At 36.6% G+C, this 27,857-nt stretch overlaps 2 protein-coding genes across 2 annotated transcripts in view; one reads left to right on the top strand and one right to left on the bottom strand.

The window, feature by feature from the left end:
• LOC132857816 (eukaryotic translation initiation factor 4 gamma 1-like) overlaps positions 1-27,857 on the bottom strand; it is a 796,411-nt gene that overhangs the window by 505,022 nt on the left and 263,532 nt on the right. The gene's annotated exons all lie outside the window — the stretch shown is intronic.
• Positions 1-27,857, top strand: part of igsf11 (immunoglobulin superfamily member 11) — a 78,372-nt gene that overhangs the window by 5,650 nt on the left and 44,865 nt on the right. The window lies entirely within an intron of this gene.

Genomic DNA, 27,857 nt, shown 5'->3' with positions numbered 1-27,857 from the left:
GTTCTGTCTATTATCTGAATAATAATAATAATAATAATAATAATAACAATAATAAATTCTAGACATAGTGGACGACGTTAAAAACATTTAATAAAATAAATTATTCTGTTTTATATATAATTTTTATTTTACCTAATATTAATTTGTATTCATTTTTGATATTGGAAACAAAACACATATTTTTAAAATAATTTTATTAGTTTAATAAGAAATATTTATTAATCTTTTTTGTTGTTTATCTGTTTTATATCTTTTTTTTTTTTAGTCTGTAAATATTTTTACCCATTTTCTTGTTCCAGTATATTTTATTTCATTTATTTTTTAGAGTATTTACATACAAATACCACAAATATCCATTTCCTTTATTTTTACCAATGAAAAATGAAGTGTAAGATGGAAACAATCAGAATATAATATATAATATGATATATTATATAATATGAATATAATATGAGTGAATGTGAGTTGTGTGTGTGTTTGGATGAGAGGATTCGTCACACAGGAAACAGACAAATTTTGCAGAAGGACGTGTGAGTTATTGTACTCCATCAGGCAGCCATATGTACTTCACCAGCTACGAGAAGAGCATCTGTCCTCCAGGAACCGTCTCAAATCTGTTCACTACTAAAGAGAGAGAGAGAGACATGGACAGACAGAGACAGAGAATTAGAGAGGGACAGAGAGGGTGTGACAGTGAGTGATAAAGACAGACAGACCGAGACAAAGAGGATGACAGAGAGACAAAGAGGGTGAGACAGAGATAGACAGAGAGAAAGACGGAGACAGAAAGAGATACAGACACACAGATGGAGAGAAAAAGAAAGACAAAGAGAATGAGACAGATAGACACAGAGAAAGAGGTAGACCGAGACAAGGAAGGTTAGACAGATATAGACATACACAGAGAAAAAGGGAGACAGAGAGGGTGAGACAGAGATAGACAGAGAAAGAGACAGAGAGGGTGAGACAGATAGACAGAGAAAGAGAGACAGAGGGTGAGACAGAGAGAGAAAGAGAGACAGAGAGGGTGAGACAGAGATAGAGAAAGAGAGACAGAGAGGGTGAGACAGAGATAGACAGATAGATAGAGAGAGAGACAGAGAGGGTGAGACAGAGATAGACAGAGAGAGAGAGAGAGAGAGAATGTTTATAGCTGCTGTAACAAAAGAACCAGATTAAATGTAACTATAAACGGATAAAAGTAGGACATTCTATAACGAGTAAAATGTGGAATCACTGGCAAGTCGCTGTGCTATAAGAGTAATAAAAGACAGGGACGTGCTGTTATCAGATAATAATCATCACTTCACTCAGTTGCTGTCTTTACAAAAAATATTGGCACCCTCAAACGTCCATAAAAGGAGATGAGGCGCCTGGGCTCACGGTGTGAGACATCAATGATCACATCGTTTTACCTGCAGTGTCTCTTGTAGTGTCACACAGATTGTGTGTTTGTGTGCGTGCACTGCAGAATAATTTAGGATAGAATGTGTATAAGGCCACAGACCCCATCTGTACACTGCAAATTGCCCTATTATCTCTGTCTATTGCTCTCTTGCTCAGGCATATTGAAACACAGAACTACACCTACACACACACACACACACACACACACACACACACACACAGAGTGTATTATGTGTGTCGTTCAGCCATGTGCTACATTCTGTCCTGTTAGTCTGTTATCCTCCACTGAAAGGGCAGCTGAAGGTGTGTCTGTGTGTGTCTGTGCGTGTCTGTGTGTGTCCATTTAAGCATATAAGTAATTAACACTGTGCTTCTGATGCATGCAGTAATCAGTATTGAATTAATAGTGTGCATTTTAAGTTTGTGTGTGAATTGTGTGTGTTTGTCTGTCTGTGTGCCTTTTTATGTATGTGTGTTTGTTAATTTGATTGTGTCTGTGTGTGTGTGTGTGTGTGTGAGAGAAAGCGATTGTGTGCATTAGCAATGATTGATAGAAAGTTCTACAATAAACACGACATGACAAGTAAATATCATCTTATTAATCAATCATTCAGGGAATTAATTCATGTTCTAACACAAGGTTTCTTTACAAAGAAGTGCTTTTGTTGAAGGCTGATGATTTACTGGATATCGTGTTGTGTAAACTCTCGTAGCATTGAAATAACAAGCCATAAACTCTCTCTCTCTCTCTCTCTCTCTCTCTCTCTCTCTCTCTCTCTCTCTCTCTCACACACACATCTCATCAGCATGCTGCTGTGTAATTCATTCTTGAAGTCTTGATGTCTTATTTAAAGCTGCATTAATTAGAATTGCTCTCAAGTTGCAGCAATCACACAAGCGAAGGTTTTTTTTTTCTTCTCCTCCAGTCAGGTGTACAAGGACGACCGTCTCGCCCGACTTTCTTTTAGCTCTTCATCCGTGCCTCGTTTAATCGTCTCCCCACCGTACGCCAACTCCAACACCTTCACGCATACCGTAGTCCTGAGCGACTTCTCTGTGAAATCATTAAATAGGATGGAAGAGCTCTCTCCGGTTCTGGACTGAGAAACCCAAACAATCCTGCGGTGAACTTTTACAAAACAAAGAGAAGGTAAAAATAATAAAGTACACTTTAATCTCACGTGTCTCACTCACGTCTCCCGGGAGCTCACTGAGAGAGAGTCTTAAACAAAGAACTGATCGCTGTTAAAGACCATTCCCAGAATCGCTCGGTCGTAAAAACAGCCTGCTGAGAATCTCAGACTTTACTAATGGATTCTCACACAGTGCTACAAGCCGAAAGGGAAAAAATCCCTTATTTAACAAAAGCTAAAAGGGAAAAAAAATCCACTTTAAATGAAACCGTCTTGGATAAAAATGACACCGCTAAATAAACGCTAAAAGCAAAAAGAAGAGGTAAAAATGACCTACACTGAACAAAACCTTAAACAAAACTTTAAAAGTAAAATCCTTAGTTAAGAAAAGTTTCAAAATAAAGACTTACCCAAACTAAACAAAAACCAAAAAAATAGCCACACTAAACAAAAGCTCTGAGGTAAATAAGTTTCCACTCACAAAGAAACTTGTAAAGTCATAAGAAAACAACCAGAAGCCAGACTAAACAAGTCGGAAAAAAAACGAAACAAAAATGAAAAGTAAAAATATTCCGCTTAATAATAAATATAAAACAAGCTAGAATTCAAAATAATAATTAAAAAGTATCAAAAACAAGAAAAATGCATAAATACGCTTATACAAAATATTTACAATATTACAAAATAAAAGTTACCCTGTCAAATAAAAATAACAGAAATAAAATCTAAATACAAAATCAAGAAGTAAAAAAGAAATAAAGAAACATTAAAATAAATCATTACAAAATAATAACCTGTATATAGAGTATTTATATGATTATGTAGATCAATTATTCAGAACAGAGTATAGAATATTTAGAGGAATTTAGAATATAAAAGACAAAACAGATTAAACACAAAATTTCAAAACCAATTTAGAAATAGCTAAACTTACCCACACTGAAGAAAACAAATTAGACAAATTAAATTTAAATATTAAATCTTCAATATTTAATATAAGGGTGAACTGCTGTTTATCTCATTTTATTACTTTATTATTATTTTAATTCTTCTTTATTAATGCTGTCTTTGTTGTTGTTTGTTGTCACTTCCACAGCAGTAATAGTGTGTGTGTGTGTTGTGAAGTTGTCTTGGTGTTATACTGTATGTTAGCATGTGTTAGTATTGTTTTTTCCCCTGGATGCTTTGTTGTGGTTTTGATAGATGTGAAGAGGAAAAAAAAAACTAAAACCCCATGGGCTAATAACAAATGTGTCCTGAATGCATCATACGCGTCCTGGTGCGGGGCCGGTTGCCTTGGCGACGGCCGTCCTGGGTCGCTTTGTTGAGTCTCATTAGCATGCCAGCATGCACGTCCATCTTCCAGCGAAACAAAGGAAAGCCCTGTTCCCGAGATGAGGAGCTGGAACACAACGGGGCTCTGACGCTGAGTCACAGGGTTTTACTTCACATTCATGAGAGAGAATAAAGAAAAATGTCTGGAATCTTAGCGTTAACTAGAATTGAGGCTACTGTATATTGCTAAAATATATAGTCTCTCGATATGACTCTACAGTATCACATGAATTAGTGCTGTTGTATTAAAGTGATATGAATGTTCTAATTAAGGAGTATAAGTTAATTGTAACTAGATAAGAGTAATAAATAATAAACTCCGTCCAAAATTGCGTACTTGTGCACTATGTTATAAAATTTTAGAAATATAAATAGTGTGAATAGTGTGTACACATGGAAAATGTTGGGCACTTGATGCACTAGAGAAAGAGGGGCGGGGCTACCAGGCGCTGACCTGGATGAATAAATATTTCAAGATGGCTGACATATCTCCGGTAGACCTCTTACAGTGATATAGCGGATGCAGCTGATGATTCGTTAATACACGAGTCAATGTTTCCATTTCACTGTAGATCGGTCAAGGCTCACAGTCATACAAGTTACGCTGGATGGATGGATGGATGGATGGATGGATGGATGGATGGATGGAAGTTAAGTTTGATGGATGGATGGATGGATAATACATGACATACCACACATTTTTCAACCATTACTGGATTATTACCCTTAGCCTCTGACTCAATGTATTCAAATTAACTGCAAAAAAACTAAAGAATCTCTTTGAGTGCTGCATGCTCGGTTATTGAACACTAAACCGTCGATCTACGCTAGCTGCTAATTCACGGGCTAATCCATTAAAACAGCGTGTTGTGTATTATCATGGATAATGACTCATCATGACAATGAGAGCCGCATCGAATCAATGAAGCGCAAGACAGTAATGGGGTTTCAATGTAAATCAGACCCAATCTGATGGAACGGTGGCACCCTCTTCTCTCTCTCTCTCTCTCTCTCTCTGTGCATCCTTCACGTTCACATGTTCACATGTAGACTGTGATCTGTCACCGGTTGCGGGCGACGGGTTTCTCTGGGCCCAATTACAAACCTGAAAATAGTTTTCATGCAGCATGAACAAACGATCTGCTGCAGAACATCCATTTGTAGACGATATTCAGAAAAGGTCATGTTCCAAACACACACACAAACACACACACACACACGCACACACACACACAAAAGTCAGAGTTCATCCTTATTCTCTCCTCCAGTGACTTTTCTTTTAATTACAGAAGAAAACATCTGAATTTTTATCAGTTTATAGTTACATTTAATGTTATGGGATGTCCACGGAACAAGACACATCCTGTTTTTGCTTACATTATTGAAGCTATAAATGCCACTCCTTTTTTTGTTATCATGAAACAAACAAGCAGTCAAACCTTTCTCAGTGTATCACAGTTTTATTGTTAGACATCACTGACACTGGAGACTCCTTATATAAATAGCACCGATGCATTTGTTGTCACTTCTTCCACAACATCAATACATCATGTTCCTCAAATACAGTTGAGCTCAGATTAAAAACGTGAAAGTTTTTTTCATTCATTCATTCATTTTCTACCGCTTATCCAAACTACCTCGGGTCACGGAGAGCCTGTGCCTATCTCAGGCGTCATTGGGCATCAAGGCAGGATACACCCTGGACGGAGTGCCAACCCATCGCAGGGCACACACACTCTCATTCACTCACACACTCACACACTACGGACAATTTTCCAGAGATGCCAATCAACCTACCATGCATGTCTTTGGACCGGGGGAGGAAACCGGAGTACCCCGGAAGAAACCCCCGAGGCACGGGGAGATCATGCAAAATCCACACACACAAGGCGGAGGCGAAAATTGAACCCCCAACCCTGGAGGTGTGAGTCTAACGTGCTAACCACTAAGCCACCGTGCCCCCCCGAAAGTTTTTTTTTTTTTCATCATGCAAATTGAACAACAAAAAAAACACATTGTTTTGAATCACCCCGTTCAACCCACGCTCCGTTCACGCCGCAGGACTTGTTGAATGCCACAACATTTCCTTCCTGTTACCTCAACACATGGTGTAGACATTTTTCAAAACACATTTTGTCCATTTCAACATGAAGCCCCGAGAGAGACCTGATGAGAAATGAAAATAGAAAGAAAATAGAGGACGAAAAAAAAGCTGGAAGGAAACAAGAGTGAATGGGACTAATGGGTAAGAGACGTGAAAGAGAGGCGTGCTTTTGTTTGCTAGGTTTTCATGTGGTATAGATATTACCTTCCCAAACAGTGTGTATTATAGACGAAATGCTGTGTTCTGAATCCTGATTGGTCAGAATGTGCTGATTTTTAGATCCGAGTGGTGAGTAGTTTATATTAATGCCGTCACTCTTATGCGTTATCGTTTCTACAGCAACAGCTCCTTCATCCGGAATTTTCAGGATGTACGTACCACTAATAATGAGCAACTAAATAATGTTATTTATATTTTGTGATGAGGGGGCATGGTGGCTTAGTGGTTTGCACGTTTGCCTCACACCTCCAGGGTTGGGGGTTCGATTCCCGCCTCCACCTTGTGTGTGTGGAGTTTGTATGTTCTCCCCGTGCCTCGGGGGTTTCCTCCGGGTACTCCGGTTTCCTCCCCCGGTTCAAAGACATGCATGGTAGGTTGATTGGCATCTCTGGAAAATTGTCCGTAGTGTGTGATTGTGTGAGTGAATGAGAGTGTGTGTGCCCTGCGATGGGTTGGCACTCCGTCCAGGGTGTATCCTGCCTTGATGCCCGATGACGCCTGAGATAGGCACAGGCTCCCCGTGACCCGAGGTAGTTCGGATAAGATTTCATGCTACCTTCAAGTGCTACAGGAATTGTCGTAAATGGGAGTTTTCAATGAGGAAGTTGCACATGAATAAATAAAATAACAAAAAAGAAATACATATAAATTAACCTGGTGTAGTCCGTGTTCCCATCTCGTTACTGACAACAAAGCGACGTGAACATGACTTACTCTTAATTATGGCTTAAGGAAGTAGGGAATAGGATAATTGCGATAACAAATAAAGGCAGTGTTTATATACTGGTAGTACTGTCAACGTATCCCATCATGCACCATAACCTCGGTTTTGACGCCAGCCATTCACTTTGTACCTTTGCTTCCACTTCAACAATGCCAAAATACTTCTACACACACCTGCTTTCTTTGAATAACACGCTTGCACTAAATATGCATTCAAAGCTCATTTACCTTTCAATTAATTACGCATGACTACTATTACCAGGTCAGTCAATTAATGATTAATGTTCTTTGTAGATTAATCTGGGATATGTCTCAGGAGAACATCGCTGATGTGGGTAGACCAAGAACAGGAAAAATCAAGGAGCTGTGTAGCTCAATGTGAAGAGTATACAGTAGATGCTAATTTTCTAGCAAACGTGTACAGAAAGTGGGGGAACAGCCTTGAAAATGTAGGTTGACTTTTGTAAAGAAGACTGCCAGAAAATTGTCAGAAGATTGGTAATAGATTGTAACAAGTTCACCTGAGGGAACAAAAGGTTGTAAGGGCTGTAATTTTCATATAAAGTTACTATAAAGCTCAGAGCAGGAATGAAGGAGTAGGAATAGGTCACAAAGATAGCTTGTTAGAAGGGTTCGAGAAGAACATTTCAATATTAGCTAAGGGACCATATGCAAATGGTGCCAGCTTCACAAATCTGGATGCGAACCTTGTATCTCCATATGATGCCTTTCCATGCAGCTAATCTCCCCAGAACATGCATCCATTAACCTTTCTTCACATTAAACACTAATTTGTGGTCTTCTGTCAAGCCACAGCAAGTATACTAACAATAGGGTTCATCTGCAATAATGGTTGACAGTTATAAATGCCTTTGGGTACTTCTACTGGGGGGCATAATTAACTTTGGCTCTCCCATCTTCTCAAGCGGTGGTCAACAATTCTTCTCGTAAAGATCTCCCTTCCTGCAGAGATTCAGTGCTAACCTCGCACACCTCATGTGACGTTTTAATAGCCTCATACATCACTGAGTGTATCAAGAGTGTTAGGTTTGGACAGGGATAAAGGCTGTGATCAGTACTCTTGTCGTTATACTGAAGGTTCACCAGGTTCCATCCTGTGAAGTGTTTTTTATTTCATATGCTTATGATGCATTGAGGGGGCACGGTGGCTTAGTGGTTAGCACATTCGCCTCACACCTCCAGGGTTGGGGGTTCGATTCCCGCCTCCACCTTGTGTGTGTGGAGTTTGCATGTTCTCCCCGTGCCTCGGGGGTTTCCTCCGGGTACTCCGGTTTCCTCCCCCGGTCCAAAGACATGCATGGTAGGTTGATTGGCATCTCTGGAAAATTGTCGGTAGTGTGTGATTGCGTGAGTGAATGAGAGTGTGTGTGTGTGCTCTGCGATGGGTTGGCACTCCGTCCAGGGTGTATCCTGCCTTGATGCCCGATGACGCCTGAGATAGGCACAGGCTCCCCGTGACCCGAGGTAGTTCGGTTAAGCGGTAGAAAATGAGTGAGGGTGAGTGAGAGTGATGCATTAACAAAGGTCATCAATACTAGAGATTATTTCATACTTTAGATTCAACCCCAGACGTAACATACCTGACAGACTAGTGCTTAAATAACCTTTACAGTTATCGAACAAGAATATCAACCAGATGAGATTTGCCCAGAAGCATAACTTTCAAGCAAGGTAGGTCTGCTGGAGAAAAAAAAAATGGTGGTCTTTTAATAAAACTAAAATACATTTACGGAGTAAAAAGTAAGACTTAACTACACTTCAGTGCTTTTGGAAATCTTGATGTTGACTTACATTTACAGCATTTAGCAGATGCCCTTATCCAGAGTGACTTACATTTTTACCTTATTTTTATACAACTGAGCAATTGAGGGTTAAGGGCCTTGCTCAGGGGCCCAGCAGTGGCAGCTTGGTGGACGTAGGAATCAAACTCACAAGCTTCTGATTGGTAGCCCAACACCTTAACCACTAGGCTACCACATCCCCCTACTTAGATTCACTGCCCCAAACTACCATACTTGCTACTAGCACTTGACTGACCTTGTGAGTTACTGATAAAAATTTTCAGCCAGGTTAGATAGCACAGAAGCATATACTGTAGCTACAGTATAGCACTGTAGCTCTAATTGAAGAAAAAAACCTGGTAACCCTTTGATAATACGGTAAGTGATAGGACAAGTATTGGACATGGCTTGGTATTGGCGAACAGCCTTCAGATTTAATAGGACATTTAGGGACTTTGGGATTTGAAAAGAAAATTGATAATACCTTAGCTTCAACCCCTGATCTAACTCAAATTTACACCTCTGTCTGACAAGTATTTGACTGACCTTGGGAGTTATTGATTAGGATCAACCAGGGTACATTTGCCCAGTATGTTTGGGAAAGATAGCTCACCTGGAGGAGAACAAATCTGGTAAGATTTCCAGTACTATTGCTGAAGATCTACTGCATGGTTTACCTGGTATGGATATGTAGATGCTTCTGAAGCCCTTGATGTACAGAATAATGCATATTAGGTTTGAGTTAGAGGTAAGGAACTCGAAGTGGTTCTAGAAGACCGGGATTCAGGATGGCTGGTTGTTGACCAGAGAGAAACAATTCTCTGTAAATACACTGATGCAAAGCAGCGTCAAGGAGGAAGGAATGCTATCAATTGTTTTGTTTTTTTTTCCTCCTGATCAGAGCGTTCAAAGTTCAACTTTTCTGTTGATGTTAACATAGTGAGCTAAAACCAATTACCTGTAGTTTAGTATCCCATGAGCTTCTTTTTTTCTCATTTGCTTCAGAGAAAAATCAATAAGCAGTGAAGCATTTTGCCTCAACCCGAGAGGCTCGGCGTCTACGATTGTCAGAAAGTGTGACGGCACGATTGAAGCCCTGGATTATTCTCTAAAACCCCTTGACTACACACACAGACAGATGTGTCACTGCAGCATTTACACTGCCATTTTTGCCTTTTCTTTCACTGCTCTCAGCATCAAAGCTGAGCGATTTTATAATTTAACATAGTACGACCTCTTTATAATCATTTCTAAGAACTATACCATGTGATCATTCTGCAGTATTTACTCTTATGGCCATTTCTTCCTACTGAATCAACAACTAATTACTCTTTTTTTAATTAGCATCATGATGCATTCGGTTAAAAATTCTAACTTTCTTATAAGGTACATAAGGTATAAACAATAACAACAACAAACAGGTTTATAACAAATTGAGAATGCTGGTTCGTAGTTCTATATGTGGCCTTAATAGAAATAGAAATAGAAAGTGTCACCGAAAATACAAAGGTAAAGAAAGGGCAGAAAAGAAGGAAAGAAAGGACGAAAGACGGGTGAATCTCTCAGCAAAACCGCCAAGCGCTTGCTGTCGCTCGGTCGGAACCCTGGGCTCGGCGCCAGCGCACGCCTGTATCTATGGTAACAGATGTACTTTTCAGAGGCTTTGTGCCCATTGTTTAGCTTCATAATTGCCTGGAATTTGAAGTGTTTTAGTGGAAATGCAATGATAGTGAACAAATTTGAAGAAATATATCTATATCTATATATTCTGTATCTATTTATCTTTCTATATATATATCTATATATATCTATATATATTTATATATAATGTGTGAGTAGAGAGAGAACAGATTGCATTATGGGTAGTTCCCACCTTTCTGTGTGCCAAGAACTGATCTTTTTTGCCAGACTGTATGACAATTCCCCCCCTTTTTTCTCTCTCTCTCTGTCTCCCGCTGCTCTCTCCATCTCTCCCCGTCACAGCTTGATGTCTAAAACGATTGCATCTCCATCTCTGAAATGAAAGGCATTCTGCACCGTACAGTAGGCAGCAGGTAACATTAAAGTGGGGACTAATAGACCATAAGTGTTCTCTATTACACTCCCACACACACACACACACACACACACACACACACACACGTCTGGACTTTGAGTTAAAACATCTTGGAAAATTAATAATAATAACTGACCTTGGTTCACTTGGTAATCTGTAAATTTGTTAATTAAACGTGTGGTAAAGGATTTTTTGACATTCTCCCCAACTTAATAATTTAACTATAAATCTTTGAAATACTCTGGGCCATAGTTTTGTTCAAGTCTTATACGAACTGTCATTAAACATGCAGGGTTTAAACACTGCGAAGAAAAAACAAGCTTGGCAGGAAGCAGTTAAGAGCTTTGCTTAGCATACCTAGCTAAGACAGTTCAATTGGTTTGCTAATCTAATCTGAGAACGAAGCTAGTATGGAAGCCCAGTATGTTATGTGACACATAACACACAACACACAACGTTCACACTGGTTAATGCATGCTTAAATAATTAGCTTTAGAAGTTATACACATTTCGTGGCCATAAGCGAAGTTAGCAAAGTTAACCGTTATACAGTATTGAGCCACAGACGAGCCTTGCGTTAAAACAGAGCTATTGCTATATTTGATGAAAATAAAGACACAGAATGAAACATTCCACCATTATGAGAGTCAGAAGTGATGAAGAAAAGGGCTTGAAAGGAGAAACAAAGATATTGTCCTTCTAGACATGTGATAGGTATCTCAGGTTCTATATAAAAACGCAGCGGCAGTGTGGGTACAGCTAGCAGCTGGATGTTAAGCTAATTGTACACAGAGGAATCTGGTGCCGGTGTGGAACAAATGTAGAACAATCAGCTCTTTCTGCACCAAGTAAGTATTAGGTTCGGGCCATTTCTTGGATCAGGTCATTAAAGCTGCAGTAAGTGATTTTTTTTAAAGCTGTAAATGATGTATCCATCATTGCATGCTGACCGCTATTCCCGATATAGACATTCACAAATGAAAAAAGCGAATCCTTTAATATTATAAATAAATCTCACGGCTTAAATGTGAAGTGCTGTAGCTATAATACATGATACAGTAACTAGGACAGCTTTATCCTTCGCATCTCAGGACTCATTGAAATGGTAAGCCTAGCTTTTTTTTTTTAATGTAACAAAGGATCCAAATCCCTGTTGACCATTTACTGTGTCTAATAAAAATATGTTCTGTTTTTTATTTTAGTAATTAAATTTTTAGCTATGCTTAGTTAGCTTACATTAACTTTTTTCACCCTAGGGAACTATCCTTTACCCTGAAACGTGCGTCCGAGCTTCGTGTCTAATGAATGTGCGACCTAATTATTTATAAACCTTGCTTTAGGTCTAATTCAGACAGTGTGAGATCTGCTTTCTCACTTCTCAGCTAATTCTTCACACATTCCTCGGATTTCCACCTGCACAAAACTAAAGCGAAAGAAAGAACAATCTTGGTCATTTCTTATTTTATATAGGTGCAGAACATTCTCCAGATTGATTGACATATTCCTACCTTTGCACAAACATCATGATCCCTAGCACATACACAAACACACACACATGCAAACATTTATTGATTTTCCCTCCATTCCTCTGTCTGGTGTTTAATTAAAATCGTCCTGCCACCAGCTCTCTAACGTAATTATCACTCATGGATTTCAGAAACAGATCGAGTGTTTTCTTCGCCTCGTTGACGTGATCGTGGACGCGGATAGATCGCGCCTCATGGTTACGCTATCGATCGTTTCCCTTCGCCTGCCAATGCAATGAGCAGCGCTGTCCTCCCCCTGATTGGCTGCACATTGATCCCATTGTGTTGCATCATCCAGCCAGACATGATAGTGTTATACAGCTGAATTTGGAAGGTTCTTCATTTATTTATTTTTAATACAGGATCAAAAAATTCAGGGTCATTTGTATTTGTATTTTTTTATTTGTTTATTATTTTCAATTCATATTATTGCTCACAACAGCAACAAGACTTTATAAATATTTATTTGCATAAATATTTAGTTATTTAAGCAAAATGATATTGAATATATTTGTTTAAAGCATAAAAACAACAACAACAATAATAATAATAATAATAATAATAATAATAATATCTATTTTTATAATAATATAATAATAGAATAGAATAGAATATAAATAAAACAATATAATAATAATGTTTATTATTATTATTATTATTATTATTATTATTATGCATGTGTTTATTTCAATATTTCTTGATTTAATATCAATAATAACATATATATATATATATATATATATATATAGAATATAAATTTAAATGCATTTAATATATAAACAAAAAGATTCAGATTAATAATTATTAAAGATTATTAAAGATTATAAAGATTATATTTTCTTAACTAAATATATGTGTATATAATTGTAACACTATACATATACTGTATATACATATACATATACTATACTGTCTCTCTCTCCCTCTCTCTCTCTCTCTCTCTCTCTCTCTCTCTATCTATCTATTGTGCGTTTGTGCTTTAACTGCGTGACTGAATGTCAGTTACACTGCAGTATATTAAAGTATCCTGCATCACGTCTGTTTTTACAATTAGATTAGAAGGGTACAGTCTAAACTTTAGAAAAGAAAAAGAAAAGTTTATTTCCTTCCTTTGCGTTCTCTATCTTTTTTTAACCAGAAGCTTTTTTGGTTTTCAAATAAATAAATAAATAAATAAACTAAAATAAAAATGCTAGGTATTTTCTCCCAGCGGAGCAGCCTTGAGCTACAACACAAGCACAAAACATTCTGATGGAGATTTAGAAATGATAAATATTCATGAACCTCTAATCTTATTCCTCTGCACAGTGTACAGATTTTTCCCTTCTAGAGACGTGGGATTCAATTATATTCAAAGATCAACAGCGAGTCTACATCAACATCTGTGTCCTTCATGTATTTAAAAAAAGGAGCTCTGTAGTAACACAAAATCCTTTCTAGACAAATCTAAGTAACAAAACGAAAATGTGTTTACTGCTCAGTGTGATAGCACGTAAATATACTGTAGACCATAGGTCACTAACAGGCGGACCGCGGTCCGGGTCCGGACCCAGAAGCTGTCCAGTACGGACCCGGACCTACAGCCAAAACAAAAGGTTATGCTTTAAAACTTGACGCGGCGCTTCTATCTCAGTTCTCTCACTTTATTTAAACATACACAATTTTCACATTTTATTTATTTTCTCTTATTTTGAAATGTAGCCCTACTTTATTTAATGAGAGAACGTTATACATATATACAATCATACATATGTTCAGTTCTATGTTACGTGACAATAAATATTGTCAAAACGTTTTTGAATTGTACTGCATTTATTTGCTTTGACAGTCAGGTATTGATTGCTTGCAGATGTTGATACAACTACTAGGCTACATAAATATTTACCACACTAACTAGTTAGACATTATGATCTTCCGGACCTTTGCTTCAAGAAATATTCTCTTACTGGACCTCTTTACATTTTAGTTGAATACCTCTGCTGTAGACTATATGCTGAATTCTGATTGGTCACAATCAAGGTGTCGTTATTGTTATTACGTTATTGTTTCTATAGCAACAGCTATACACGTTCACAGGACGCTGCACATAACCTCAAACTATTAAACCATTTTGGTACAGATCCATATAATAAGAACAGAATCTAACTGGAAAAATCCATGCATTATTATATTGGTTTCTTTCTTGATTTATCATTAGCATGACTTACTTTTTTCGCGATCTGAACATAAGCTGTTTTCTCGTGAAATTGTTTTTTTTTTCCTTTTTGGAATTTTTTTATGTAGGGGGTGTTAATTAATATTAATAAAAATGTATATATTATTACATTATGGATTATATGCAAATTGCCATCATAAAAAAGCGGAGGCAGCAGACATTGTGAAAATTAATATTTGTGTCATTCTTAAAACATTTGCCTACGGCTGTATACTGCAATTGTTTCGTTTTTATTTTGCTACGTATTAATTTTTTTTTGCTGTGTTGTAAAAGCTTGTAGGTTCACTACATTGTCGTCGACGACAAAGATGCAGACGTCACAGCCTCTTTCTTATATGTAGGACACTTATGTGGAAGTTGTCAATTACTGCCTCTAAAACATGTTCATATACAGAGATCACGAGAAAATTAAGTCGTGATCACGACTAAAATAACTTTTGTTATGTCCAGATAACGAGAAATCAGTGAAGAAAAAAATTTAATAATGTCTGACCTCTTAAGACTTCCCTAAATATTCATGCTTCATTGTATCACATCACTCTAACGTGGATTATTCCGGTATAATCTCACGGACTGACGTGCGTTACTCCTTACATAACACGTTGTCGCGAATTGCTTCCATTTTACACCACAACCGTAAAGCTAACAGAGAACTAACCCCCTCATGCCTCTTGTAGATTTAAATCTCGGTTATTTCTACACAAATGAATTTAAGACAGACAGCACAAGCTGAGGAACATTAGGAGATTACTAAAAGCAGCATATGGCACACTCGTGTACATGTACACATCGCAATCTGTGACGATCCGTCATCACGCAGCTCTCCAGCAGGAAGCCGATGGATTTAATCTGCGTTCGTCTTTTTAACCTCCATAACCTTCGCATTCTCAATTTTCTCTCTCACCATTCAGGTTTCAATTGAATTCTGACTATCTCCACCCTTGTCTCCGCCCCGTCCTGTCATTGGTGCATTTTGTTGTTATTGTCGTTTGTTTGTTGTTGTTTGTTTGTTACTATTTTCACCTAAATCAGTACATAAATATAAAAAAATGCATTTCTAAAAATAATTTTTAAAATGTAAATAATATGTAAATAAAATTATTATTATTATTAAAAGTATTATTGAATAAGAAATAGTATATAAAAAACGAAAATTGATAAGGGACATTATATGAATAAAATATAAATTAGCAAAATAAAAATGACCCAAAAAAGTAAGAAAAACAATAGAATAAAAAATGCAGTAAATAAGAGCAAGTGTCTTATCAAAAAGCATTACTATTAAATAATACAATAAAAAACACTAATTAACAAATATAAAGGCTGTTAATTTAAATAAAAAAAGAAAACAGATATATATATATACATACGTAATTTCCGGACATTGAGCGCACCTGAATATAAGCCTCACCCACTGAATTTAAAAAAAAATATTATTTTGAACATAAATAAGCCGCACATTATAAGACGCAGGTCCTTACAGGTACATAGAAACAAATTAACTTTACACAGGCTTTAACGAAACACGGCTTGTAACAAAAAATAAAAAATTATCAGTAAACAGTAGCCTATCAAGAAAGTCATTGGTCACTTTCTTCCTCTTCCTGTGCACTGAAACCACTGAAGTCATCTCCTTCGGTGTCGGAGTCAACCCGTTGGCAATTTCATTGTCTAATGAAAGCTTCATGCCACCAAAAAACTGAGCACGTCACAGAATGTTTTTTTGAAAAAAAAAAAATTTAAGCGGGAAAAATCCATATATTAGCCGAATATATTCTATTAAAATATTGTTTAAGCCGAAAGGTTCAAAGCGTGGGAAAAAAGTTGCGGCTTATAGTCCGGAAAATACGGTAACATTACAAAAACATAACAATATAAAAAAGTAGCAAACATAATATAAATTTAATTAAACATTTGCCAAACAAAAATAAATAACAGTGATGTATTTTGTTAAATCTTCACAGTGGCATCAGGGTTAAACAGCTCTTGTTTAAATGAGCATAAAAAAGTGGACAAGCTTTATTCAGTGACTCGTTTATACAGCACTCTGGGGAATGTAATTGTGTTTAATTATTATTTGGCTGAGCCGAGCGTGTTTGTGTGTTTAAATACCAGCGGACACGTACTCACAGGCGTGACGTGTACAATTAGCCAAATCATCACTGCTAATTACTGTTATTTACTGAGGGTTTGTACTGTGCTCAAAGTCATGTTCACAGAATCACACACACACACACACACTCTCAAACACACACACACACCTCCTGAGATTTCTTTTCATAAATACAATACCCACACACAATAATAAGGGGCATGGACTGAAGTATTTCTTCTCATTGGTTAGACAAAATATTGCGATATTTAAGGTAAAGAAAATCACTCCATTCATTCAGTAGGAGTTTGCCTAGGTACAGTAGTCAGCATTTCTGGGCAGCTTTTGTGGTTTCTCCTGAGATCTGTCCCATTTGGATGCGAGCCTAAAGATGGCCTTCTTCTAACAGAAGAACGAGTTTGAAAGGAAGACCCACATATGAGTGAATTCCCAGAATTCTGTTTCCCACTTCGGTGTTCTTCGATAGAGAACAAGATGTTAGCATGATGGTGTGATTGATATTCATCCTTCTCTGGATCAACTGTGTTTAACAAATGGATGAGTCTTTCAAATATCTAGTCATGTTTAATTCCTGAAAGATTCAGTCATTTGGAATGAGTCACTAAGGTAAATGAATCTGAATCACTCAGTGAGTCCTTTTGTTGAGTTGTTGATGATGGGCTTTACGACCTGCAAACTAAGACGTGGAAGAATTTACGCAGGTTTGCGTTATACTGTAATGTGACTCAACAGTGGCTTGAGTATGGTGTAAATGTTCAATTGTACGTGTGCTAAAGCTGATTCGTGCTCCGTGAGTCATTAAAAGTTTTTACTCATGAACAGGATTTGCTCTCTGTCAGATAAATCAGTGTCTGAAAAAGCAATCCAGTAAAATGAATAATTTTTGTCATTATTTAAAAACAGACTTGTTTGATCATTTTGGTCCAAACTCTCACTTATTTTGTGAATCAGTGTTTGAATCAACAAATTTTTTCACTGCTCTTTCATTCAGTAATTCAGTGTTTGATTCAGTGAATCATTTAGGGCAAAAAGGTGATTCTCTCTCATCTGATTCTTTTCTGTCTTAATTAAGCTGATCAGTGTCTGAATCTACTGATTCAATGACCAAATTGGCAAACAATTCTGAATCATTTAACTGAACTGATTCAAACGTTGTGTCATTCAATACTAAAAAAATTTTAGAAGATGAATTGGAGAATAAAGTTTTCTTTTGCTTACGTTTTTTTTTTTTTTTTTGATGTTTTGAATTGACTGAAGCTGACTGTGTGATTTCTTTCCATCTCTCTCTCTTTTATTCTTTCTCTCTCAGCTTTTCTGGCTGGTTCCCACTCTGAATCAGCAGAGTATTTTAGGCCGGTGTAATCCTGGCCATCTGCTCCAATCTCCCCTATTGCACTTCCCACGCTCACTCCACCTTCCCAGCATGCATCACTAAGCCAAGCCGGTGTCAAATCATGCTTGGGCTGCCCGCTTTTGACCACTGGCCTCTTCCAAAAAATGTTTTATTTCTTTATTTTCAACATAACTTAATATGTAACCAATTCAAAGCTGTGGTTTAGCTAGCTAGCTGTATTTAACTTTTTGATTGAACAGATCAAATTTGAACTAAACATCTGCTTTATTTTCACCATTCGGAGTAAAGAGTGCTGCATATATGGTGGAAATTTTTCTAGCATACACAAGCTGTCTTATTTTTGTTGTTGTGTAGATGTACTTCAGTCATGAGCCGTTTAAAATGTGTCAATTTATACATTCTAAATTTGTGTATTCTTGCAGACTGACAGCAGCTAGAGGTCAAATATACAGTGACCAAAGTTTTTTTTATATATATAGTATTGTTTATAAGAAATGTATTTATTTTTATGGACGAAAATTATATTTTTCCCATTAAGTTTATTTCAAATAATAGTACAAAAAGCATAAATAATGTGCCCCAGCTAGCAGAAAAAACACAATTTCCCTAGACTTAAATTATCCTAAATATGTTTCTTAAGTTTAATTTCATTAATAAAATAATTCTGAAGATTCTTCCTTCACAGCTATGGTGCTAAAGTTTATTTATGTATTTACATTTATTTGTTTATTTATTTTATGTACATTTGGCTTACATTTAGCTTTTTTTTTTAATGAAAACAAAACTAGTAAATTAAAATTCTTTGTAGAAAATCAAAGCAAAAATTAAATAAAAATAAAAAATTACAATAAAACAACAACATATTTTGAAACCAAAGCAAAAACCAGTAACAACCCTTTGGGGGTAAAAAATAATTCCTGTTTTTCCACTCAATCAAACTCCCTAGTTTGAGGGCATTGATCAGGTAGTCGACTATTTTAAGGGCTGTTTTGCTTAATCATAGCATCCTTCCAGTGCACTGGAATATTTGCTCCCTAAAAAAACCCACAATGCATTACAAAAACCAGAGAGCATCCATGCTTGATATGTTCCCTTACTGGTAATAAAGTTTTATGGAGCCTTTAAGCTTAAAAAAAAAAACAGCAGACAAACCAAACTTCGTCAACAACTGTAAGTAGGTTGTTACGGCTGTTGTAGCTCTCAAATGATATCTTACATTAGCAATTTTAATGTTATCTGATGTTCTGTGTACGTTTGGTATCATTTTTATTTTGTAATGAATTAGCAGAACCACAGAGCTCAAAATGTATAAGAGGGCACTTTTAGAGGCCTGGAGGTTAACTATCAATGGTGAACATGACTGAAGAACTAATATTTTTGAATTAAATGGAGCAAATAATAACGCTGCGGTTTCCCTTTTTAATATGTTTCAAATTCATTCCGAGTGACTGAAAGCATGATTATAGACTATTATGTCCAACAGCTAGAAGCGTACAATAGTATTCGTGTCATTATCAGGTGATAGTTTAAGACAACTGGGACAATTAGGACAGAGAGTGTATTGTGGATTTGGGTTTTCAGTACAGACTCGGTATAATAGCCTGGTTTGTGTGCTACAGGACTCGATCGAGAAGCGAGTCGAACACAATAGAGTCGAGTAAGACGGACAGAAGAGAATGGAGAGAATTGGGGACAACAGAGAGAGAACCATCCAGTCCTGTAGTTATATATAATCCTGAACTTTATACTTCTCTTACTTCTGACTACAGCAGCATGGATAATACCAAATATTATAGAATTTTTCAAATTTATTTCAAAATAAGAGTTTAAAATATAACATCTGACAAACAAGTATACCTCAAAAGACAAGATTTTTGTGAACATAATTTTATAATAAATAAAAGAACTAAAACCGGGAAATCAGAACACGGTGATCAGATTGCCGTGCTGAAGCTTGTAAAGAAAAGTGGACAAAAAGGTTTGGAGAGGCTGGCTATAATTGAAAACTAAATTAAAACTTTATTTATTTATGCACTTTTTATTTCTAGATTTTTATCTTATTAGAATTTTACATTATTTTCTACTATTATGTTATATTTTACTGCGTTTTGTTTAGATTTTTTTTGGAATTCTCCATAATTTGATGAACTTTTGTTTCACATAAAATCAAAAAATGTTTATTTAATCCAATTCAGAAAAGAATTTAAAAAAAGGTGAGACTTAAAAACAAACAGCTTAATAAACAGACCGAAGAACTAAACTTTAAATCAGTAAAAAACAAACAAAGCCAAACAAAACTTTATAATGTAATACATGATGGGTTTTTGCTCACACATCCGTGGCTTTATTAAAAAATTAAATCCCTTAATTATAGTTAAACATGGAATAAGATTTATTATAGGTATCGAGAGAAATGTTAGCATCGGACAAATTTAGCTGTTCTTACCTGCTACCCACACACACATACACATGCAGATGTGCTGACACGCTAACAAACATGTATGCGTGTGCTCGTACCCTCTAATCAAAAACCCGCCCAGAAACACGTGAACATGAATGGTAATGTCCTCTCTGTCGCTATCGCTCACTTTCTATTCCGGTCACACTCACGCTCGTACACACACTTCACCAGGCTTGGTGTGATGCTGACTAATTTAGCGCTTTTGTGCTACAGAGGTAACAGGATCTGTAAACACTGTGGCATCTCTCTCTCTCTCTCTCTCTGGATTTCTCAAGTGTTTAACTCCTCTGATGCCCTTTATCAAGCAGCAGGGTCTTTCCTTAAAAGGTTCAACTCTTTAGCAAGAATAGCTTTTAGCTAACGATGAGAACATTTCATTTTAAAGGTCACATGCTGCTTCATACACACATGCACAGATAATTGTACTGTGGGTGTGGTTTTGAGTCGGTGTACCAGCTTTTGGGTCAATTGTTTAAAAAATATCAATTTATGAATTATTACATTTTTAATTAAATGATTAATTTACAGATCACAGAAACAAGAAATTAGTTTAACTAGAAACATTTACAAATGTCAAAATCTAAAAGGCTTCAGTTCATTAGTAAGAAATACTTATAAAAATATATGCACAGATGGATATTTAACATGAGTTGAATGAGAACAGCAGCTCACGGGTGAAGTTTTAGCTCAGGGACAAAAGATTAAAAAGTTCAAACAGATCGTAATCTATATGAAATATTAATAAAAATGATAGTTAACCAGTAAAATGCTCATCATGAAATTTCAAAGACAGCAGCAATATTTCGAATTAGATGAATAAGTAAACCTCAAGGGTGAACCCTAGGCCCAGTCAAAACATCTAAAAAATCATCTTCTCACATGCAGAGCAATATGTAAGTGAAATAATCATGCATTCAAAATTTAGATAAATGAGTAAACCTCAAGGGTGAGCTCTAGGCCCGGTCAAGATTAGAATAAGGGACCAGTGTAACTGATGTATCATTAAAAAGTGGATAGGAATGGATGGGAATACCTCAAGGGTGAGCCTAAAAATGTTATATTTTTAAATTTACAGCAATATTTAAAAGATAAAATGATAAAATTTTGTTCTATATATCTATAATTATGCCTCACTCCAGACCAAAAGAGTTTTTTTATGCACCCAGTGGCTCTGCTAATTATATAGCGTTTTGTTTGTAATGATGTTTTGGGTAAAGAATTTCTGAATTATTCATATATATCCAGTGATCTAAGCACTGTAATAAAAGCACATCCGCCAACTCACGTTACTGCTTCTTTAAAATAAATCAAAATGCGGGTTGATACAAACCGATCAGCTATAACATGAGAACCACCTGCTTAATATTGTGTTGCTACTCATTGTGCCACCAAAACAGCTTTGATCCATCAAGGCATGGAGTCAACAAGACCTCTGAAGGTGTGCTGTGGTACCTGTTACCAGGATGTTATCAGCAGATCCTTTAAGTTCTGAAAGTAAGAAGGCGGAGTCTCCATGGGATCGGACTTGCCTGTCCGACCCATCCCGCAGATGCTTGATCAGATAGAGAGCTGGAAATTCAACACCATGAACTCCATCATGTACAATTTGGCAGGTTTTGGAATCTCTGTTTTAGAGTTAAACAAAAAAACATAAACGAAACATGCTAACAGATTTAAAAAAATCTTCTAATGACACCACTTTAAATAATGTTTCATTATAATAACAATCACGCTCACGTAAACACAGTGTAGCACTATTCTTCTTTATGATTAGTGGCTCTTTATAGTATAATCTAACATAGAGAACACCTGTGATTTTAAAATGTACCGTAATCGCAAAGTCATTTTCTTTCTAATGCACTGGCTAGTTAAGTAAGCTAGCTAGTTATGGTTGCAGTTTGGGAAATTAGTTGTACTGTATTTTGTTTGTTTGTAAATAAATTGTAACTGACAAGTATTTCCAGAGCAACTTAAAGAGAAGGATTTGCTCAGCACTTCAACTCAACATAACGTCAAGCCACTTCATTTGAGGCTAAAGCCTGGCGGCCATGTTTTATTTACTCCTAATGCATTATTGACAGCATATTTCAGGATAGAGCTGATATCTGTGTCGGGAAGTTATTACAATCTCTCTACTTCACTCGTTCTCGCTTATCTCTTTGAAATGCAGAGTAGAACATTGGTACGAGCGTAGTTTCCTGGCTGAAGCGTAAAAGCCATTTTCAAAAGCTGGAGGTCAAACATCAAGCACCAGAAGAAACGCTTTGACTCCCTGCTATGTGTCTAGAACTATATAATATCCCTGACTTTCCCTTTACCCTCTTGTGTATTTTTTCTTGCTGTGCTATCACCATGGTGTTGCGAAACAGAAGAATAAAGCAGAATTGAGGAAATGCGGTGTTGCTCATTTCCTTCACTTCACCGTTCTTCTGTCTTCTCTGAATCCCCTAGTGAGAAAACTGATGGACTGACAGGACTGAGAAATGCAGCGACCTAGATTGAACCTTCATGCAATTTTACTTCCAACTAACATTAGAGGAAAAACAGAGAGAGAGAGAGAGAGAGAGAGAGAGAGAGAGAGGTTAATTCAGGAATTAAATTCTTTCCCTGGCACTAAGGCATTAGCAATCACCTCAGGCTAAGCTAACACAAATTAACCTGACTGGAAATGAATGACGTTTTTTTTTTTCCTTCGTCACCATTTTTCACTTTTTTTTCTGGACAGACCTACAGCTGTGATAAAACAACAAACATTCAGTCATTAGTGAGCTAGCGTAATGAACTATTGATGAGATCGGTGAAGTTCACTCTGTTTAGTTAATGTAATCATACTCAGGAAAAAAAAAAGCAATCACGATCAACAATCTAACTTGCTCAGCTTATTATTTTTTTAATACAAGCATCCAAGTGTCTCATTTGCAGCTGGAAACAGAACTAAGAAAAAACAAGAACAACAGATTAGCAGCTTTGTAGAGTTAGCTTGATGCTAGCAAACAAAAATGCAGATGACACCAGGTTGTATAAAGTACTAGAAAGCAATACTTGAGTAAAAGTACAAGTATCGTACTAGAAAAAGACTTTGGTAGAAGTGAAAGTTACCTTTTAGAATATTACTCAAGTAAAAGTCTTAAAGTATCTGATATTTACTGTACTTAAGTATCAAAAGTCATTTTCTGATATTTAATGTGCTTAAGTATTTGAAGTAAAAGTAAAAAATAAAATTTCAGTGATTTTCGGTAGGCATAAGAGGCACTTCATCCGGCAGGAATGAGTGTATAACTTTATCTTCTTCACCCTGTTCACCGAGCTCACCACTATCGTCAGGGTGGTCGTCTACTATAACGGGAGGTCCTCCAGTAGGTGCTTCCATGGCGGTTTCAGTTGTGCTTCCTCCTCCTTTGCAACATTACACTGAAATAGAGCGTGCGGACGTGCGTAATGCAATCTAGGAGCAGTGATTTGCCAAACCTCCCTTATTGCAGTCGCACACATTTCTGATGTCTGATTTTATTTTGTAGTAAAGAGTAATGAAGATGCTTAGTGGAAATATAGCGGAGTAAAAGTATACATTTTATCTAGGAAATGTAGTGGAGTAAAAGTGAAAGTTGACATAAATTTAAATAGCGAAGTAAAGTACAGATACGTGAGACTTCTACTTACTGTAAGTATAGTAACGAAGTATTTGTACTCCCTTACATTACAACACTGGATGACACTAAATGTTTTCTCTCACAAAATAACCAACTAAATTACTGTAATTAATTCATGAGAAATCTTCAAGCTGACCTAATATCAAAGTTTAATCAATTGCTGAGTTACAAAAAGAATAAAATACTTTTATCCTGATGTAATATGGATATAATCAACAAGAAGACTGCTGTTATGAAGCAGAGTTATTCACTGAAGTGGATTCTTTTCCTAAAACAACATGTTCTGAGGTGGTTTTATTCCTCTTATACCACTTAAGCCAGAATTCTGGATGCTGATTGGTCAGAAGGTATTGATTGACAGCTATAAATGTGTATTCTAATTGTTAGTGATTGTTGTGGTCTATGAGGAATTAAACACATCCTGGCATAGAAAAGGGATTATTATAAAAATATTCTATTTGAAAATATAAAACAAAATTATATCATATGTATAACAGCACATTCCATTATGTGCTATTTCATTTATATTGTATTACACTTCAGATGGTATGAATGAAGAGAAGGGATGAAGACTGATGGCAATATAAAAAATTATGCCATTTCCAATTTGCATATCATGAATATGCATAAATCTTTCCATTCTTTACGAATGTAAAGGTATAAAGATCTTCCTGTACTTTCTAGCCAGTTCCCAGAGTTCTAAAGTACTCTAGTACTAAACAGAGACATTCATGGGTATTATAATACACAAGTAAGAACTAAGCAACATTTTTTGGACACTGTTTATTAATGTTCATATTTCATAATTATGTTGATCAGGCATTTTTTGAATTTGCATAATTTTCATAAAAATATGAGTCAGTCACTGTGCAGTTTCTTCTTCCATATATTTGTGTGTGTGTGTGTGTGTGTGTGTGTGTGTGAGTGAGTGAGTGAGTGAGTATGTGTGTGTGTCTTAAATTTCTGGCTCAGTAATAGATTCAATATCAGATGCACCATAATTCTCTTCATCATTAAGCGTTCCTGTTCCAAACACAGTGACTAGCAGCAAGCGGATTTCATTTATTGATATGCAGAGCCGAAAGCAGGCCGTGGCTTTGAAATATCGCTTTGCATGCCTACTCTGTTGATGTGAAGCCTCGTGGGAGAACATCAGAGACCTGAGCCAAAGAGTACCACATGGATAACCAAAGAGCCACACACACACACACACACAGTGGGAGGTACTGGATAAGATGCTTTGTTTATTTATGTAGGATATCTAGCACCAAAGACACAGAACGATTTCAAATATCTATCCTTTCAACTTAGATATATATATGGTTGGACAGTATACTAGAGAAAAAAATGTCCAGACACTTGTTTCTGCTTTATAGAGTCAGGCTGAAAGGATTCTGTGTTAAGCCTGGCATTCTTTTTAATGGGTTTCATCATGGGTCAGGACACATGATGGTCAGACTTGCTGCTTCTACAGAAAGGGCCTCTGTTATCAATTCGTATGCCTTGATTGTGCTTTATCCTAAAAGGATTTGGGACATAAAATATTCACCAAGCTTTATAATGGAGGTCTAATTTGGTTTAATGAAGGTCTAATGTGGAGGACATGCAAAATGATTACTATTATAGATGTCTCAGGTTCTAGTATTGGAGCCCTGATGGTTTCCTAAAGACTATTTGGCATTTTTTGTTTATGGGAAGCTACATCTCCAGGAGAATTGTTGGTGTCCGGTGTTTGGGGACCAATTGAGACCAAACTTTCCCAATTACGCATTCAATAAAATGGTGTCATTAACCATAAAATCATTCTTTATCCTTTATCCCAATAGATACCAATTTTTGAGATGGATCATGAACCCTATGTTCTTCACATGACGTCCATCTGTTCAAGTGTTTTGGTGTGTCTAGTGTTCAGTTCTCAATGATCAAACCACATAAATATGGGTTAGACAATTGTTCCCAATTCCTGTAATGGATGGTGGTTTCAGCCCAAATCTGACCTGTTTGTAGCTCAAATCCATTGAAGGTCCATTGATGGGAGGAAAGAGTTGGTGCCCAGTAAGTGCAAGGATGTAGAATAGTGTTAATGCGTATGTTCCCTTGGTTTTGAGAGTCATGTAGGAGGTTTGGTTCTCAAGATGGAACATTCAACCAAAAGGTCACATGAGGTTGTTTATAGATACTGCAGCTTGTATCATTGTTGTTGTACATCTCCAGGAAATGATAGAATTTGTGTTGAATGGGATAGTAGACACAGAAGTGTATTTCCATGCAGTTCAGCTTCAGTGATAAGGGGTAGTTTCTAGTTCTAGTTCTGAGGTTTTGTCAGACCTTCAGGCTGGTTTCAACCCAAATCTGACCCTTTAATGAAAATGCCTTTACTCAAATGGGCTTTGAGAGAACAAGGCTGGTGTCCAGTGTGAGAAGTGATGTAGAAAATGGTGTAACTTTACGTTCCATAGCTTAAAGGGTAAAATGGGAAATGTCAGTGATGAAGAGTGGTTACCTGTCCTTCTAATGAAGGTCCAGTTTACTTTCAACTTAAATCTGACCTGAGGAGTTCTGTGGTTCAGACATGGTGCTCAAATTTTTGAGGTGTTTAATAGGATAAAGTTCTAGGCACATTTAATCCAGTCCAAGTTGGATTAGTTCCAGCTAGGGAAGATTTTAATTGTTTTCACAGAGCCGGTTTACAGTAAATTACTTTAGGGTTTTTTTTTTCACCAGCATTAGAAAACAAGGTGTGCATGCCATCGAAACTGAAAATGAACAGAAATCGTATTTCTTTCCTGTTATTAGATGCTTTCATCTTAGTAAATAACAGGTCTAACTGACCAAAAACAAAAACATTTTAATTATTAAATGTTACACAAAGAAAAGGATAAACAGCTAAATAATTGTTGCTACATTTATTTATATATATATATTTATAACCTAACGCATATAAAATACTAGCGGCTAGCATTTAGAATTATATGCTTCCCCTCTTGCTAGCTACCCCTCTTGATTAAACTGATTAGCATTTTTAAGTAAATTTCCTCATTAACTGCCTTGCAATGTAACGTGAAGAACCAATTTTGTGCCAGTCTTCTGTAGAGCGTCAGTCATTCATCATTCAGCTGTCAGAGTTAGCATCAAGGTGACACACTCATGCTGCATCAGGACTTAAACACATGGGCCTTTTCTTTATTTGAATAAACACCAGATGTCTGTGTTATATACGTTTACAAAGAGGAGAAGTAGCCCAGTAGAGTTTGTAGCCTAGGAGTTTAATTTGATCTGGAAGGAAATCACTGTGTTCATTGCGAGTGGCTCTGATTAGCGGTGGAGCTAATCAAATCTCATTAGCCTGAAGCTCACTCACTAAAAGAGTTGTATAAAACAGGTTTAAGTAGCACCATTGACTTTTCCACCCAGGATCTTTATAGGTGAAATCAAGCAAAAAGTAATTTCACACCTTGGGTGCACCTGCTAATTCCATGCAACGCTTCTGACGCTAGCTCACACACACAAACACACATATATGCACACACATGCCCAGGTTTTCACACATATTTTCCCCTCATACATACACATCATAGCGAGCTCTCATTACCCACGGATCACAAGGGACAACTTTCCAAGAAGTACAGGACCAGAAAAAAATTCTCACACACACACACACACTCAAATAATACACAACACACTTTACAACTACCATGTTAAGTATAAAGTACCAGATTTTTATTTTACCTCTTTATTTTTATTCATTTATTTGCCATC

Source organism: Tachysurus vachellii, chromosome 15 (genome assembly GCF_030014155.1).
Source record: "Tachysurus vachellii isolate PV-2020 chromosome 15, HZAU_Pvac_v1, whole genome shotgun sequence".
NCBI classification, from domain to species: domain Eukaryota; kingdom Metazoa; phylum Chordata; class Actinopteri; order Siluriformes; family Bagridae; genus Tachysurus; species Tachysurus vachellii.
Note: the sequence above shows the minus strand (reverse complement) of the source record. Positions and strands in the feature narration are given on the sequence as shown.